Genomic DNA, 13621 nt, shown 5'->3' with positions numbered 1-13621 from the left:
AAAGTGACATTCTTATTTTGCATCATTATCATCATGGATATTACTGAACAAAAAAATTATGTCTTTCTATTTGCAGTATATTTTCATGGTATGATATCTGGTGAGAGCCCAAGACTAAATAATATATATGTAACAGATTTTGAGAAAGCATTCTAAGGTTTTCATTACGTTGTAGAGAAATAGCAGCAGAATTTTCTTTGATTTATTTTGTCTGTTATGCTCATGAATGATTTTACGTGCTATCTAAATTGCCTAGGAGTATATGTAATAAAAAAGCGAAAGAGAAAGGAGAAAATGGATTCCCTAATCATATTGGTCTGTGCCAGCATGTAAACTACTACCTTTCTATCATTGCTTTTAATACTTGCTTAAATACATTCCTAAGTAACTGCAGATGTTTATTTTAAAGTAGAAAATGAAGCCATGTGGACTTGTCAAGAAATAGCTTATTACATTTAAAAGAGACATTTCATTTCTTTCCAGTAATTAAAAATGCAGTTAGTAGTTTGCACATACATTTGGATATAACACTGTTGTATTTTCTAATATCCCCATATATCAAACAGAATTCCTTTTCTGGATAAAAAGGCTCTATAGCAAGATCCTCCCAGGACCTTTGATTTTAAAAATACTGCAGCAGAAAGAGATTAAATAAAAGATGTTATAAATTGAGTAAAATAGAACTAACTGATACACTACTTGGAATTTTCAGAAAGTGCCAACATTGCTTAGACCTTGACAGTGGAAATATTTCCCAGAAGCTCTGTAGTGCTATACTTGGTATTTTAATTAAATTAAGTTCACTATTTTATCATTTGTTTTTTTACCTACTTTGTTGGAGTGTAAGTTATATCTCAGAGGGATTCAATCTACAGGGAGCACAGCAGAGTCTTGGGAAGAGGTGCTTGGCTGATGAAAGAATTATCTGAAATACAATAAGAAAGTAGATTCAGCTACTGTTATTTTTTGTCTCAAATAGAATGCAAATGGGGGAAGGGAATGTCATTCTAAATCAGAATCTACAAATGCACTGTTTGTATTTCCTCTAAATGGTATTTAAAAAATGTATTGTATCAAATTGAAACCTTTTCCTTTAATAAAGGCAATAGTTTCCTGTTGATGATGTAGACCTCTTTTGCTTCAACACCAAAATGGTATTTTCAGAAAATAAAAATATTCCATTTCAAATTTAACTTTTCATTTCTCTGAAGAGCTCTTCTGTAATGACTTCACAATCTGCAAAACCAAAACCTACACAGAATAATGTTCTATTGGTTATGAGAGTATTCAGCAAAGAAACACAGTACCTATCACATCTTCATTTGGGGGCTCACAATTTATTAATAACATTTGCTCTGCAGTCCGTTTCTAAAATAGGCAAGTGTTCCCATAATAACACTGTCGTTGGTAATTTTTAGAATGGTTATATATATGGAAGTAATCTAAAACATTCACTGGTACAGGAAGTTTATATATTTATATATTCGATGCATGGAGCGCAGAGATATTTCTGTACTTTCTATGTTCTGTTACATTTAAATAATGACCATCCTTCCAGATCAGATATTTTCTTCTATGGCTTTCTTAAAGAAACAAAATCTGACCAGAGATAAAAATAAATATAAATAATTCCTACAACATAAATATTACGTTAAATATTTACAATAAAATTAGTCAAAATTCCCCATTCTGCCACTCCAGATTTGCTAACACTTCTGCTTACCAAATATCTAATTACAATCTGATTGTTTTATGTATATTTTCTCTGGGCTTAATTTTTGATCAACAGCCAGAGACTGATTATTCTCTTAATCGTGGGCATAATCAGGTAACGGTGGCAAGATATATTTTATCAATAGTCAAGGTTTTTAAATGCTCTCATATTATTGAAATATTTTTTGTTAATGAAATTATTCCCGTGTTCATTTATGATGAAAGAAAATGAGTACTACAGAAAAACAATTAAGCATGCCAATCTTTTCCTGATTTGCATTTTTCTATGGTGCCATTATGAAATAGTAATTTCATAATTAATACTTAATTTTCTCAAGGAATTATTTTAAATAAATTATCAATGGTCTCCTAAAGAAAAATGCAAATTTAAACAAAAGGGAGTCTGGTAGTTATTACTCTCAGTAAACCCAGTCATGATATTTCAATTATATTTTCAGTTATTTCAGAGAACATGACAAATATGTTAATTTCTAGATAAAATTTTTAAATGAACTATTTTCACAAAGTGAATAGCCATGTCACTTCTGATGGAACTGTTTTTATATGACAATGAATCACAATATGTGTGTAGGTTTATAAGATACGTTACATGTGTTGACACATGTGTTACATATGTTGAAAAGCATTAGTTGTGCTTTTTACCTGTTAATAGTGCTACACTAGCAAATTCTATGCATCATAGAATAATAGCCATGTACTATGGAAACATGAATTTCAACAAGATGCATAAAATCAGCACTCTCAGGTAATATAGGGGGGGTTGAAAAATCCTGACCTCATGAAGTCAATGGCAAAATTCCCAATGATTTTCTTCTTTTCAGTCAAATTCCCCATTCTTTATTTTGTGTTAATATCAGTTAAAAGTTTTTTTTTTTTTTTTGGTGGTGGTGGTGGTAGTGGTGTTGTTTTTGTTTTTGTTGTTGTTTTTAAGATGAAAACACACGTAAAACACAGTCTTAAGGAGAATTATTAAAAATACTAAGGAGGAAATACATTCACTTATTTGTGTAGTTCTTTTAACTGATAAAATTAAACTGATAAAATTATAAATAAGGCCAGATGTTTGTATAAAATTGGATTAAGATGTTGAGTATTATTTTCAAGTATGTACAATGCTACCTACCACCCCCACTCATTTTCTAAAATAAAGTATTTCATATATATATCAATTGAATTATTTGGAAGCTTAAGCAGATTTAGATAACAATTCAGTAAAAATGAGCATTCATGGTCTCATGGATTAGGAATAAAGGGTAGAATTGCAGAATTCCTTCATTGCTAACAAAATGTCTGCTGTTAAATTATCATGGAGAATATCAACTCCAAACAACTGTGTTATATTTTTAATGTATTTGTCTGGATTGAATTGTCTGTCTTCAAATATATTCACTCTGTACAGTACACATGAATTACAACGTTGTCAAGATGTATTGGAGGAGGACAGATCAGAAATGTAAGGAATAGGCATATCCCAAATATGGTCATAATTATTCCATAAATTACTAGACGACATGTCAACAGCACTGTGAATAGTATTGACTTTCATTCCTGAGTTACAAAAATGTAATACGTTATCTGAATTATTTATTTGGAAGAAGAATGTATCAGTTTCCAAATAAAATGTCAGGGAACTGTTTGAAGTATAAATATCATAGGTGCATGAAATGCAAACTGTTCAGAATCTCAAACTTTTTGCATTTTTAACCAACCAATTATAGAACACACTGAGACTGTTAAAATATGGAAAAAATATACCACGTGGATTATAGAAAGCTGGAAAGCTATTGAAATCGGGCCTTTAGGATAAAAGGTTGAAACCTATAAATTCCAGAAGGAATAATACTCCAAAAGCTGAAATCCATAAATGTAGAATATAGAACATTAGTGTCAGTGTTCAAAGAATACTGAGAACATGGATTTTAGAAGAATAACATGTTGAAAACAACAACAACAACAACAACAACAACAAAACAAACAGAAAAAAAAAAAAAAAAAGAAGAATGCCTTAAGAGTCACCATATCACATTTTATCTGTATTTTTATCCTCCCCTTTTTTGATCACAAAAAAATATTTAGTCTGGGAAGTGTCTTTTTACCTTTTCCCTCTCACTGATGGTGAAAAATAAATCCTTTGTATTGGAAAATGATATATATTTACTTGGGGACAAAATAAGCAGCATGAAGTGTTGTATATGTCTCACTGGAATCACAGAAAAGTAATGTAGACCTATTCATTACCTCTAGACTTGTGAGGTCTTAGTAATGGCAAGCTGAAGTACAGGGCTATATAAGTTAGGCAACCCGTGTTAGCTTCAAAGTTTCTAGTAGTGAAAGTAGGTCTAAATCTATGTCTGAATTTCTCTAGTTCATATTTTAGCCAATAATACCTTTCTGAAGGATAACTGTCTTTGGTTAAAACTGAAGACCAATGTCATCTAAATGTATGCCTTTTGACTATATTTAACAATGTCGGTTTTGTGGCTTTCAGTCACAAAATTGTAACAGTAGGGGAGGTCTGAGTTAAGGGGGCCTGTGAAATTGAACAGAATCATGATGATTTGTCTCACTGTTTTCAGATCCTTGAACTCCTCAGAAAATGGAATTATTCAAAAAGAAAAAGAAAAAGAAAAAAAAAGAAAAAGAAGACATGCAATTTATATTTCTCATATTTCTCATTTAAAAATCAAAACAATTCTAAGTAGAAAGGATATATTGCCATTAGGACAGTAATTTATTCTGATGTTTGCATCTGTGCTGAAAATCCCTTTGTATAGAATTGCCAAATTCAGTCAGTTTTGCCTTGTGATAATATTATTGTTTGTTCACATCTTTGTGATTTTCTAGTTGTGCAAAATATCCAGAAAGCTGTACTCATTCACCAGAGGACAATTTTTCCCCCTCAGTCAGTGTCACAGTGGACCATTCCCATTTCAACATTCAGTTTTCTCCAAATGTCTGTATGGGGAAAAAAAAAAAAAAAAAAAAAAAAAAAAAAGCATGAGGTAATAATTTTACACTGGGAAAATTGTATTTTTCAAATATCGTACAATTGCCATTTATTTTAATATATATACAAATATATATATAAATTATTTCATGTGATAGCCTGAGAGACCAAACCTAGATCAGGTTTCCACTTTATTTCATGATGTATACATACCAAGAGATTTTCAGTCCCTGTTCTGACAAGCTTTCAATTTGAATAAGCAAGGAAGACAAACGGAGGAAGAAATGAAATATTAATATCTGTAGTCTGGAGAACTGTGTTAGTGGAAAAAAAAAAATATATATATATATATATATATATATATATATATAAGACTGCCAGGGGTTCAAAGAGGGCTCAGAGCCAGGATCTGAGCATTGGATTTCTGTGATGGTGCAGCATCTCAATATGAATGCTATCCTTCTGTGCCTAGTGGGATCTGACGTGATTTTTATTTATTTATTTATTTATTTTTTAAACCAAAGCTGGTTTGCAATCCTGACTACAGCAACCACAGTTTTTCTTGTTTAGACCAGAATAACCATCCTCCATTTACTCTGGAACTTGAAACTCTTGTTCCAATCTCTTCCCCACAAAGGAAATGCCAAAAGAAAAAATGCTTTAATAACATATGGGTAACCACAAGAGTAAAGCTAGAGTAATTTTAAGTGAAACTTGATCTAATCAAAGAAAAGCTGTGTATTCTAGCTAGCTTACTGACTCTTTTCAAAATATAACTACAACATAAGTAAATAAAACAATGCCTTCCTATTTTTTCAGAAGCAGAGATGGAGTACTAGGCATTTGTTAAAGGATTCAATTACAGGTAGACCATTTTCTTTCACTGTATTAATGTAGATATAAATCCTGAACACAACCTGGGGTCCCATTGTACTCTGCTTATTATCCTTAAGGTAGTTTTAGGCACCCTGCAAGAACACTCAAGGAAGGTGCGCACAGAAGCTGTGTAGTAGCAAGCACACACGGAACTGGTGGCAGAATGGGCAGGCTCCCAGGGACTTCGAGCATTTCCAGACAGGGAAAATCTTAAACAGCTTTGGGGGTTGTGTCCTTGGATAAATGTATTTTTCTCCGTGAGTCTAATTCAGGCATCTTGGCCTTTTTTGGCCTGCAAGCATGAGAAATTTTTCTCGTGATCACCTCATGAATGCATAAAATGAATCCTCCATGCAAATGTTTACAGAACTTGTCTTAAAAAGAGTTATTTAATTAAAGGGACGGCATCGCATACTTGTTAGTAACCTTAGACTGCTCCTCATTTGGAAAACTTTAAATGAACAGTTTTTCTTTGAAATCACAAGGACACTTTTAATCACGGGCTGCACGCACCTGGGACTGGATGCAGCTGCAGTGTATATGCTTGGACTGCTCAGGGAGTGCTGGATCATCCGCACAAGAGCAGTAATCTCTATCAGGTGGTAGATTAAAAGCACATCTTTGTATTTTTGCTATAGCATATTCTATTGCACAATAGCTAATGTATACTGCTATGCTGCATGCCATGTAAATGATGTATAGGTTGTGAGCTGGTCCCTTGCTCAATGGCAAACTTCTGTCTAAGACTTTAGGCAGCATATGCACTGTTTTGTTTAAGGAAGTTTTACAGGGTGCCTTTTGCTGCTGATCTGTAACAGATTTATCTATCTGAAATATCCTTATGTATGGTTTGGTATAAATGACTTTTTTTTTTTTTTTCCTTAGTGCTTATTAACATGGAACATTGTCTAAGGCTCAGGAAAAAAAAATGCTTATAATGCCCTCCTTGTACCAGTTACCTTATTTTTGATAAATAGCCAGTTTAGATATTTTAAATCAAATCGAGAAAGGCATTTGCTCCTTTTTGTGTAAGAAGTAATTTCCCTTTACTTTTCCCATATGTACATAGATGGTTAGCCTTGATAAAGGCATGTTGTGCATGCAGCATATTATTTTTTGCAACCATTTTCAGTATTTGTGCATAACTTTTTTCTTTCCCATGTCATAAATTCTAGCAGAATGAATGCAGAAAACTATGTTAATATATAGATAATATATAGATAACTCTCTTAAATGCAAATTGAGTGAAACAAACTGGTCAGCTATAAAAGCAGTTGATCAGAAGTGATATTCTCCTGTTAATAATGTGTTTTAGATTCTTTCATTTCCCAAAATAACTTCCTGACAGGATTCCCCCCTCATAATTGTTGAATATAACCTAAAAACCATCTATATGTAGTGATCTAAAAAGCTCACGGTCCACAAACCTTTATTACAAATTGCACACTTATAATCTGCCTTGTAACCTTTACTTCCTGTCCCTGCCCTAACCTCAGGCTCTAAAAAGAGGAGTCATCTGCCATGCAAATCCTTAAATTTTCCAAATTAGCCTTTCACTAAATTGTCATAATTTAGTGGAGGTGTTTCCAATCCATAAACTTCACAATGGCCATATAAAACCCAATGCAGTTATGTAGGTAAGTTGCAGTTCTGACAGTGAACATCCATACATGGCTATTCTTCTAGAGGAACATATAAAATCATCCAAAGGTGTGTCCAATTCTTAAATGTTTATCTAAAAATAACTTTCTTAAGCCAGGATTAACTTTATAAATTTACATTTTTTAAAGGATGCTTTAAAAAATATATGGAGATTGAAAAAATCAAAAATAAATCTCTATTAATTATCCCCATATCTCACTACAAGATCTACAAGGCATGCTAAAAAAGTGCTACACTCTCTTTCCATTTTTTAATGGCTTATAAAGAAAAAGCAGATCCAAACATCACAGGCATGCATCTCCTCCACGTGCCCTTGGCAATCCAGCCAAATGTTTTCCAATGTCTGTACCAACTTGTGCCATGCTGGAAGCCTAGTTCTACTAATGGTTTAAGCATTTCCTGAACATGATTAGTCTCATGAACTTCATGAACACATTTTAAATTGAAGAATGTTTAGGTCTAGGAATAGTAAGGGTTTTATACTTCAGCTTGCTTGAAACTTTGAAATATCATTGGAAATATTGTTGGACATGCCAGCTGCACTGTGACATGTCCCATGTTAAATATTACAATATGTTTTAATTTGTTTTTGCAGCCTGTAATAAGCACTGTGAACTGTATATACAGAATATTAATGAAAGATTTAATTCTTACCTATAATGGGAAATTCTTACAGAAGGTAAAAGGTGATCTAAAATATTAATTTTCTTAAAGGTCTGAGTATAAGTGATCTGTCATGGGAGGGCTGGACTGTAGAAAATGGATGGCTCACTGTAATAGAATTTAGGATATCCTTGTGTGGGCAGAAGTTTATCCGAGAGATAGATCAGAGTGTAGATGAGGACAAAGGCAAAACCAAAACAAAAAAACAGCAACAGCAACAAAACAACCCAAAACAGAAGGAAGACTGAAGAAATCCAACACCAAATACTCTGACATTAAGATTTTTAACCTCATTGTTCTGACTAGCCTGTTTTTAATTAAGGCTCCTGGTTTCTCGTGTGATATAATTTTGTAACATATTATTTGTAACAGTTTTTAAAGTCCAATATACATAAGACAAATGTGTGTAATTTTATCTTAAATGTACATGTTGTTATTGTTGGGATGCCTACAGCCCACAGTTTGATGTGGTAGCTGCACTGCAAACATACTGCCAAAGATCAGTCCCTGCCCCAAGTAACAACACATAGATTTACTGTTAATAAAAAGTTGTCATTTTAAGGATTATTTTATTCAGCTTTCACTTGGCTTTTAAATTTTTTAGACTTAAATAGCTAATAGAAGTGATTATGTAAAAGAGCACTAATTTTGCAAGTATTTGCCTGAGTAGGGGATCTTGCAATCAATGTAGAATAATCTGCTAAATTCAAAAGAAAAAATGTTCACTGTTCCTGCACTCAGTACAGCTAAAATAGCAAAATATTATATATTCTCTGCATACTCTATATAATTGCTTTCTACAACTACCTGAAAGGAAGGTGTGGGGAGCTGGGGGTCAGCCTCTTCTCACAGGTGACTAGTAACAGGACTAGAAGGAATAGCCTCAAGTTGCACCAGGAGAGGTTTAGGTTGAAAATTTGGAGACATTTCTTCTCAGAAAGATTAGTCAGACATTGGAACAGATTGCTCAGGGAAGTGGTGGAACCACCATCCTTGGGGATGTTTAAGGAAAGGTTGGACATTGTGCTTGGGGACATGGGTGATATGGGTGGTGGGGGGATGAATGGACTAGATGATCTTGGAGGTCTTTTTCAACCTTAATGATTCTATGATAACACACCCAAATCAGAACTGCATATGGTCCTGTATCAAAGTACATGTATCATATATTATGTGGTAGAGTCAAAGTGTTTCCATAAAGGAGCAACAAGGGAAGAAAACCACCCCACCATATATTCAGCAAGAATCTGGACTAAACACAGAGATGTCCCCAGACTTTTATTTATTTATTTATTTATTTTTTCACACTGGTGCATTTGACAAATGCACTCTGCTGTTTATCACCAAAACTGCATTACCATATTTTTCTCCTTTTTGAGTAATTAGTGTCATTAATAAACTAACATTTTATATTTGTGCTATTCATTGTTATCTGAAAATTTCTGATGCGTGCAGATACTCATTTGCAACTAGCAGAAGACTGACCAGACTATCTGGTGTCATTTGCTTTGTTATGTAGAGAAGGTAAAAACCATTTACAAGGAAACAATTCAAAGTATTTCTATGTTGCCCTTGGCAAGCAGGTGCAAGCAGGTATGTACTTATCCAAAAGATAGCTTATAGATGTAGTCTTTTTCTCCCAGCCATCTTGAGACGACGTAAACTGACTCCCCTTTTCATAGGTTGCCAGGGTTTTGCACTTACAAAGACAAATCAGACTTGCAGATCCATAGTACAACAATGAAAACTTTACTACTTTTCTTTCTGTTGGACTCCTTGTTTTGTCTCTGATTGTGCTATTATGTTGGGTTTAGGATCTTCAACCTAGCAACGTTTAACTCAGTATGTGTAGCTCTCCAGGCATTAGTTTAGGAAGCAATTTCTGTGATTACACAGTATGTTACTTCTAAATTTGTAATTAGTTCTTTGAGAAGGTATCCCAAGCTTTTCCTTCCAGGTTAGCTATGAAGACTTCCAAATTTTTACTGAATGTTCTAGTTCTTCATTGGCTTTAAGGTAACTCAATGTCAGTCTTTTATATATTCCTTCTTGGAAAAATTCCACATTGTAAGAAGCTAAATGGTACTAATTCTTACAGCTTTTGTTCTTGGCTGAAAACAGAAAAGAAAGTGATTATAGCAGCAGATGTCACACAATATAAATGCTGTGTTTGGTCACTTTACGATGTTGTCTATCACAGACAGATTGCTAGATAGCCAGAGTAACTGCCCAAATGGACTCTGATGTTATTTGTTCAAGGAGAAAAAAAAAAAGTAAAGAGTAGGTTGTAATGGTATGGTAGTGCATGAGTCACTTGCTTTCATTTTGGTGAGTAATTTTAAGGACACTGCAGTCCTTCGTATCATTCTGGCCATTAATATTTGTCCTGTCATTTTTGATTTGTTCTGACAATCCCCTGAGACTTGTCATTAGCATGATATATAAGTTTTGCTTGTAATTTTTCTGGTACACCTTTATAATTCCTTAAAATTCCAAATAACTTGATGTGACATTTTATTACCTATCTGTCCTGTGCATGAAGTTCATTCCGTAGGCTAAAACATGGTATTAGAATAGCATCCATGCATTCAGGATTCCTGGATCACCTCCTAGACAGGAAGATATGTAATTTCTGTTAAATCATACACTTCAAGATAACAGCTTTAAATTCTTCTCCTGTAATTGCAGCAGTCATATTTATAATCCATGCAACAATTTCTATATAATCAACTAGATAAGCATCTGAAAAAGAGCAGATGAGATAAACTATCATCTGCTGTGTTTTTGATTTGGCTATATAAAAATGAAAGCAATCTTGCTAGCCATCTGCAGACGGTTCCTGCTCCTCTGAGTCTTTCTGTCATTAGCAGAACTGCCAGGGAGGTGTGATCTGTACGCACTTTGAGTGTGATGCCTCAGAGGCAAGTTCTCTTCCTTTCTGTAGTGGATGCACAAATAAATGTTTTCTTTCTATCACTGTTATGATACCTTGTAAATTGTTCCTGGTTCACATACAACGGACTTCTCATAGAAGTTGTTTCCATGCATCTGGGTAAAAGCGATCTCATATTCACAGTGTGAAAAAGTGTTGGCCAGTGTGTCCCAGGGATGTGCTGCTTGGAAGGCAGTTCAATTTGAAGGTGACAGCTTGATGGGCTGTCCACACTGGGGTACCACCAGGCACCTGCTGGGATGGTAAAGCCAACCTCCAGTTAGCAACAGTTGGGTTTATTAGATCAGCTCCAATGCCACAGAAACGAACCTAAGCCTTTATCTGAACTCTTGGGGGCTATGAGATAAAAGAGATTGCCCTCCCCTCATAGCAGTTGGCTGTTTCTGGCCTGAGACAAAAGTAATGACAATTGTGGTGAACACTGAAGTGAGCAGTCTAACTACTGGCTGAATACAGTCAAAGCTTTCACTGGCAGAAAATTAGCTCTGACAAAATTTGTCCCAGTTAAATTGTAGGTTTTACAATTTACCGTTCTTAGTAGGAGGAGTTCTCCAACCAACAATGGTTCTACAACCGTTGTGTCGTTAGTAATAGACAATGTATATCTTGATTTTAGACCTGAAAAATATGGTTGTAATTCTTTTTTTTTTTTTTTTTTCTTTTTTTTCTTTCTGTTTTTCCCCAGAGAAAGGTGAGCCCTCCTATGTGTTCTGTGACCTCTTTCAGTCCCAATGGAGAGATGGTGTGCCCAAGAAAAGACTACTCTGTGCACCCAATTTAGTATTTAGCAAAATTCAACTTCAGCCCTCCTGTATTGACATGTTGAAGTACAGCCTGTAGGGTTTGTTTTTTTTTCTTCTTTCTTTCATGAGCTTCAGGAGTCTTTCCAAATACAGCAACATTATCCAGATAATACTAGATTCCAAGCTTGTTATTAAGAATTATGAACATATTTGAAAAGCTCTGGATGTTGATTCAATTCTGTACGGCATATGAATAAAAGAGAAAAGTGCATTAAGTAAATGCTGTGAAACTCATGCATTCTGAATGCTTGGTAATATGCATGCTTTAAATCAAGAGTAGAAAACATACTCTGTAAATACTGTGTCAGTATCTGTAAATAGATAACTGTCAATCACAATGACTCTTTTTTTGGCTTCCTTGAGTCCACACAAAACTAAATACTCCGGTTTGCTTTTTGTTACCACTGTGCTGAAATTAATTCAGAAAATGCAGTGTCTTCATTAGTATCATTCCAGGCTATTTTTTTAATTATCTTGTGACTCAGCATCTCTCATTCAATTGTAGAGAATATAATTTCCATTGTAATAGTGGCACATTAGATTGAATTTTCATGCTGTGAATAAACCCTTCTGCACATCTGGTATTTCCATGTAATAGTTGATACTATTTCTTTTGTAACAGCTGAAACTGGAATTTGTATTGCAGCAATGTTTGATTGTACTGAAGCACTGTACCCAATATGTATTTGCGTATTTACTGCAGTTTACAGATTTCTGCTTGGCAAGAATATTACTGTACACAATAAAGAATTCAGCGATATGTATCAAAAGTCATTTTTCTATGCAGGGAACAAGAAGAACAATGTTGTTCTTCAGGTAGCTTCACTAGATATGTCAAGTGTCGAGCTTCTATAGCATTACAGGGAAATGCATTCACTGAGCACTGAAACTCAGAAGCTGGTGTCCAACATTATTGTAGTAGTCTGTGGACATTATTCTGAGAGAAGAAAAGGTAACTGGACACAAATGCATCCATAATAAATAACTGCTTCTATCCACACACTCAACACAGTAACATCTAGCACTGTAACTTCACATAAATATTGCTTAGCTATAATTTCATGATGGATTTTAATATAACGTCTTTCTGCAGTATTTGCATAGAGTTGCATTTGTGTGTGCATCTCACACACACGCACATACATGGACACACTTCCCCTAGATCATGGCTCTGAGATGTGTATTACACATGCTGAGCTTTTAGCTGTAGCTCCAGCAGTTGCAGTTTGAATGTAGTTCACCACTTCTCATTCTCAATTTTGCTATTGTCAATTCAGTTAGAGTAGCAATGGTTACAATCTACTGTAGTGTCAGGTCCAATTCATGCAGTAAATGCTGTCTATAATCAATAGGAAATGCTTTCTTCCATAAGCTAAATTTGACCCTTTTCCCCTGTGCTTCAAGACTTACATGTGATTTTCAGCTCCCTTAAAGCAGCCGTGTACCATGCTGTTGATTCCCTTGGTTTCTAGGTACGCTGGCAGTGTTTACAGGATTCAGCTACATTTATTGCAGACATTGCAGCAGCATGAATTCATTTTATTTTTTATCATGAGAGAAAGCATGCAGAATGCACACCAGCTCTCTGCTCTGATACAGTAAACAGCATAAATGGCTTTCTTTCTCCAGCAAGGTCAGGGACACATAGTATATGATTTTCAATTATTTGTATTTGAACAACAGAAGGAACTTAAGAGCACCCAAACTTTGTAGGAATTAAGCAGATGAATTCAATTGCAGTACAAAAACTGGTCCAATTTCTTCAGTAGCTGAATGTAAAGTATAAAGGATGCAATACTGTAAAGACTATTCCACATGTCTGCAGAAATACCAGATGAAAGTGTGATCCTGACTGCAACAGGAAATAGTACAAACCAATCAAACCACCACCACTAAACACACAAACACATAAATTAAAAAAAAATAAAAAATAGAGGATCCCTGAATTTCTCTTTACCTAAGGAGTGTCCTCCTCTGTCCAAC

The sequence above is a fragment of the Aythya fuligula genome, chromosome 2 (assembly GCF_009819795.1).
Source record: "Aythya fuligula isolate bAytFul2 chromosome 2, bAytFul2.pri, whole genome shotgun sequence".
NCBI lineage: Eukaryota > Metazoa > Chordata > Aves > Anseriformes > Anatidae > Aythya > Aythya fuligula.
The sequence above is the reverse complement of the archived record's forward strand: the minus strand, read 5'-3'. Positions refer to the sequence as shown.